Source organism: Amborella trichopoda, chromosome 8 (assembly GCF_054954075.1).
Source record: "Amborella trichopoda isolate Santa Cruz 75 chromosome 8, AtrichopodaSantaCruz75HAP2 v2.0, whole genome shotgun sequence".
Lineage (NCBI taxonomy): Eukaryota > Viridiplantae > Streptophyta > Magnoliopsida > Amborellales > Amborellaceae > Amborella > Amborella trichopoda.
The window spans coordinates 27,312,562-27,319,133 of NC_142343.1; positions in this window are offsets into that span (position 1 = coordinate 27,312,562).

Genomic DNA, 6,572 nt, shown 5'->3' on the forward strand with positions numbered 1-6,572 from the left:
TATTCTCACTCTCATTCCCCTCTTCTCTCTTCCTCTCAATCTCTAAGATGAGATGAGAGGGAAAGGGAAGTGAGTTTGGCAATTATTTCCCAACCCAAATTAATTCCAATGCCTCGTCCACCCTTTTTGCTTTTTTTCGCTCTCTTTCCCACCGTGCCTCTTCCGAAACGAGCTCTACATCCCTGCTCGATTACCCGATACACTGTTTGTTTTTTTGGCAACGGTAATGCTGTGCTCCTCATTGATTATAAAACAATGATACAAGTGCTCAACTTCAAAAATGAATGACACAGAACCCAGTCATTCAAAAACTTCACGGCATTGAAAACCATTACGCACGCACATAATATATAATGCAGTGATTCTTTTATCACATCCACCAAATGTGCACTTACATTAAAAAGAAATTCACTATGTAAAATCTGCTAGAAAATAAAACAACCGTAGCTGATCTTTTGTCATCAAAAAGAGAGCAGCCGTGCTCCCACCTTCTACATCAATTTGATCAAAACTAGAGTAGTAATCCCCAACTTCCTCCAATCAAGCCATCATTATGGAGAAATTTCCATTCAAGAGAAAAGTTTTAGAGATTGAAATAATTGAGATTGCACTAAGCCATCATTATGGAGAAATTTCCATTCAAGAGAAAAGTTCTAGAGATTGAAATAATTGAGATTTGCAGAGGTAGTGCGCAACAATATGGTCGCTGAAATCTTTTTTCCGGTTGATTGGATCCCGAGCTCGTTTTGGAAGATGCAAATGAGACCAGGCGGTGTGCAAGAATAGAGAGAGAGGAAAAAAAAAAGAAAAAAAAAAAAAAAAAGAGGAGTCTTGGGTTTTTCTAGGAAAAAAGGGTCCAAGTACAGAGAGACCAAAGGGCTTTTATAGGTAAAAAAAAGGTTTAAGGGTAAACTTGAAAAATATAAGCATTACTTGTTAAATGGGTTAGAGGCTGAAAAGGAGATTTGGTTATTCATCCCACTTTTTCTGGTGCAAACTCTCTTATTAGTGGCAGATTAGAGGTCCCTTCAAATTGTGGATCGGTAGAAAGTTGGACAAAAATGGCATCTTTTTTTAAGACCGGCTATACCAGTTAAATTCAACTTAAAACCAAAACTAATAAAATTTAAAAAAACGATGTGGTTTCCATAAGGTTGCAACCTTAAACAATCCAACTAAGGTGTACCTTCAAATTTTATCATAATATATAATTTTGATGTAAAATGTTTTTAGGATTATCTCAAAATTTATTTTTATATTTAATTATAAAATTTTAAATTTCAAAAATAGTTAAAATCAAGTAGATCTATAAACATATAAAAAACTTAAAAATGGACGGTGTAGATAATTTGTTGTAAGATGTACTATTTATGAGATTCAAAATCTTTTTATTTTTCATAGTCATACATTTCGATGTCGAGATGATCAATCACATAGTTTTTAAACATTAAAATAACCCTTTTCGATGGATTTTTGAGATGCATCCCTAGTTTTACATTTCAAGGTTGCAACCTTATATATAAACTTTTCCCTTTAAAAAATTCTAGAAACAAGGGAAATCCTGAGAAATAATTTGGAAATAAAACAACAAAATAAAACAAATAAAGTGTGAGGAAACATACAAGAAAATAAGGTGGAAAGTGAGTGGACCGACTTGTAAGCCAAGTCTACATGCCTGTCAGCGAGAATTGACGCCCAAGTTAGAGTCGTCAGTGTGAGGGCACTGCTCCCATTGTCTTTTCAAAGTATGAGCAAGAGACGCCCGATTCGGCATTGTGCCAAGTCTAGACCTTCGAGACAAGAGGGAGCCATGTTAGTGTAGGCTTAGGCATGGTGGTCCATAATTGGGGGACCCATCCATACACATAATGTGGGCATTGGATTATTGAAGAGGGGGATTATGGGTTTATCCAACAACCAAAGGTGACCATTGGGTCATTATGGGTCAAAGATGGGGGTTTTGGAGTATAGTGAGGCTAACTGAAAGGGTTTCATGAGGCTTAATGACCCACTAAAATATTTTTATTTTTATTTTTCTATTTTCATTGGTCAACTAGGATTTTAAGGCTGGTCAAATGGCAATTAGAGCCTAATCTAAATTTGGGGGCTTCTAATGCATGGTTAGAACAGATTTGGAAGGTTTAATGGCACGCTCAATGATGATTTAGCCTATTTAGGCAATTTCTAAAGGGACAATAGCCTAATTAAGCAGGTTTAAGCTAGTGGGTTGGGCTAATTAAGTAATTTAGGACTTCCAAACTGTGTTTACTACTTGAGCTTAAATTGCTTCAGGGGTTAACTAATTGGTCCCTAATTAATTTTGGTGTATGGTGGAGTGTGTTGTGCATGGGAGCAGGGTGTGCAATGGTAGTACGGTCTCTAGGATGGTTAGGCTAGGAAAATGGGTGTTTGGATAGAACAATTTCAGTTTTTTCTGGAACAGGTTTAGGAAAGCTCTAGGCTAAGTTCTTATTGTTTGTAGGGTTTTCTGATTACATATAATTCCCTAAGCTGGAGAGATGGGGTATCTACATGTAGGCTAGTGATGTCATTAGGTGACTTAATTATCTGTTTTATGGGTATTAAAGCTATAAAGGTGGAGTTTATCGCTTTGTTAATAATCCCTCTATAACAGTATTCTTCAAGGACTTTGAGCAAGTTTGCTTGAACAGTGTTCCAATAGAATTTATAGAAGGCCATAGGGTATTTGTTCACTCCCTAGGCTTAATCCCTAAACAGTGAGAAAACTGCCTCCCTCATTTGTTCTAGGGAGAATGGCCTCTCCAAGCTCACAACTTGACTTTCGTTTAGTTTCTTAAATGGGATTCCCATAGACTCATAAGAGTGTTAGGAATAGATGTTACCAACCCTTGGATGTATCTCTTTTAAGGTGACGGACGGAGAGAGCGAGTTGCCTTTGTCGCGTTTCAACCTGCGAAAATTTTATCAGATGCTTTCCTTTCATAATCCCCTCTTCCCACTCCTTTGATGTTATCCTGATCTTGTTTTTCTGTCATTCGGCAGGCAGCATCTTGGAGATATCCTCATCTTCTAAGCAATCTCGAATCCCTATTAAGAACTCCTGCTTTTTCATTGATCCGTGCATAGCGACCTTTGAAAGCACATGAATTATATTTCTTTTTTGGCATGTTCTCTTAGAGATAAGGCTCTCTTTCTGGAGGCCATGGCTGAAACATAGAGCAGAAGTTGCAGGGTATAGGAGATTTCTGAATTCCTTCTTTCATGTACCTTGCCTTCTGGTTGCACCACTTTTAAAAGGATGGCAATTGTTCATCATTTCCTTAGAGAGGGCATCACTGAAGCCACCTCTAGAATCTCCACAAGGATTGAAACTGTTGGACAAAAATGTACCTTCTCAATCGACAACTGAATTAAGAGGTTATTTCTTGGTATTCAAATATGGGTGTGGTTTGTATAAAATTGCAACTTTAAACAATCAAATTACGGCGCACCTCTAAATTTTATCACAGATATAATTTTGGTGTCAAAAATTCTTAGGATAGCTTGATAATCTATTTTCATCTCTAATTATAAAACCTTGAACGCAAAAAATGGTTCAAATCAAATAGATCTATAAACACTTGAAAATCTTGAAAATAGACAGTCCGGATAATGTGTTGGAAAATATACCATATTTAAGATCCAAAATATTTTTTTGTTTCCTATTCACACGTCTGGATGTCAAGATGATTCAGTAGACGATTTTCCAACGTCAAAACAATCTTTTATGATAAATTTTTTAGGTGCACCTTAATTATACATTTTAAGGTTGCGATCTTATATGGACTTTTCGTATTTGAATCTTACGTGGCCTCCACTCCCATATTCAAAATTTTGATTCTTATGTGGCCTCCACTCCTACCTCTATCAACGTGGCTTCCACTTAGAGTCTAATCATTCTTCTTCTTTTGATTATTTCAATCTTTACTATATGTCAACTCGCTCGTCCTTTGATGGTGCCTCCTACCAAGGAAAGGTGGTTGTTGCAATATTGCTATCACCTACTTTTTCGGGGTTGCGTTAACTCAACTCCCTTCCAAAATAACCTCAAGCCTAAACTCATCAGCACGAATTAAACTTCTTTTGTATTTCATTGTCTACATCTTTCTTTATTTTGATCCTTAATCTTTCCAAAGTGGGGCGTGTTGCCATTTTGTACCCAATCTCAGCTAATCCTCCAAGCTTGTTAGCTAACAATTTAAAAACTTCTTTCGTCCATGCATGGATAGGGATACCTTTTAACTATTTTACAAAACAAACATCAGTTTGTTGAAAGAAAAAAAAATTGTGACATTCCATTCCTCCGCTGTTGACAAAGGACTTTATATCTCCAAAACCTCTAATATCAAGGCTATGTATCGACTACCTTCCGCTCTGTGAAAAAATACAAAAGGGCCCTGATCCAAGGCAAACCTCTCCCCATTACTCAACCTTTTCGCTCAACCTTTTCAACCTGCTTAGAAGATCTAATTTCTTCATTGACTTGAGACATTAAATATATTGCACCCTAGATTGATATATTTCATAAGGGTGGGCTCACCTTAACACGTCTTCCTTAGATGCACCTAAACACAAACACCGAGTTTTCTATATATCATATAAGATGTGGAAAGTTTATATTAGGTTGCAACCTTCCCTGGTTCTTTTTTCTTTTTTTTTTCCCTTTCGTTTTTACTTTTTTTTTTTTTTTTTTTTTTTTTTACACTAATATTAAGTTGGAACTTTATACTTGACACTAATATTAGGTTGCAATCTTATACTATAGAAGTAAATGGCATATAAAAAATCTGATAGAAAGAGAGATTCAGAGTTGGAAAATCTCTCAATGAATCATCTCGACATTGAGATATATGGATATAACGAAAAAAAGAATTTCAAATCTTAAAAATAATGCATCTTGTAACAAGATTTTTTGACCGTCCATTTTAAAACTTTCCAGTGCTTATAGATCAACTCAATGTGTACTATTTTTTAAATTTAAATTTCATAATTAGAGTTGAACATGAATTTTCAAATCATCATAGGATTTCGAAAGTAGGAACCGTATCTTTTGACAAAATTTAGAGATACACCTTACTTGTGTAGTATAAGGTGGGCAATTATACAAATCTCAACTCTAAGATATTGTAAACTATAAAACTATTTACTTAGGATACAAAGAAGTGACAATCATTTATAGCTGTCACATATGAAATATAACAACTTGGGCATATTACAAAGTCCATAAAATTTTCTTTTGAACTTTGAGCCCAGTCAACAAGACACGAATAACTCAAAATTATTTGAAATGATCGAAATTGATTGCTGCTTCCTTAAACCAAAAGTAAACAATTTATATATCACGCTTACTCATTAATATAGTTATCCCCCCAATTTGATCCCATAATGATACCAATGTTTTTTTTACAATCCTTTGAATAATGATGTGTACTTGCTTACTACTGTCTTTCTTTTTTTTGAAAATGTTCAGAAGCTTTTATTGATAAATTGTTGCAAGAGCATGAAATTACAATGTTGGAATTAGGGGAACAGAAATAGAAAGGGACGAAAGAGAAACATCGAGCTTAGCTGAGTGGTTGGCAACATCAATTGCCTCTCAATAAAATGAAAAAAAGAAACCCTATGGTAAATGAAGTACAAATAACAAGGATCTTCAGTCAGAAGACATGAAGGATCAAGGGATTCTTTGCTCTTGATTATACCATTTGATAACATTTAGAGAGTCTCATTCGATTAGAATAATGCCCTGAATATCTCTGCTAACAATGATTTGCGGGCCCTGAAGAAGAGAAACCATCTCAGACTGGTTAGCCGTGGTAGAACTACATGGTTGCAGGCGCCCTGAAGAAGAGAAACCATCTCAGCCTGGTTAGATGTGGTAGAACCACATGGCCCAGCATAAGAGAAGATAGTGGTGCCCTCATAATCTCTAAGAAGACCACATACTCTAGCTTGCCCAGGATTTCCCAAAGAACTTCCATCAAAATTTAATTTATGAGCACCTTCTGGAGGATGGATCCAAGTGAAAGATGGGCAATATTTTGAAACATAAGAGAAGGCTAGAAGCTTTAAATTAACAAAGATATCTGCTCTTGAAATTCCTTTCCTATCAGTAACAGAGAACCAACCCATAAGGGCTGCAAAATTTTATCTTTAATGCTTACATGGTCAAAAGACCTCCCTTCAAAAGTGTGTATGTTCCGCACTAGCCATATCTGTCATAAAATAGCACTTACAAAGATATTCTAAATAATAGTTCATGTTTTAGGGAAAGAAGAGAAGTTGGGATGATTAATAACTAAAATAAGATCTGCTAGCATGGTAAGAGTGATACCCAAAAGACTAAAAGCTCACTTGCAAATATCATCTGCAAATGAGCAATGCAAGAAAAGGTGGCAACAATTTTCTTCATCATTCTTGCAAACACATATTACAAATGACTTTCCCCCTCTTTCGAAGATTGTCTATACTAAAACTTTTATCTTGTAAGGCAATCCAAAGGAAAACCTTAATCTTCATAGGGATATGCCATTTCTAGATTGCAAAAAGAT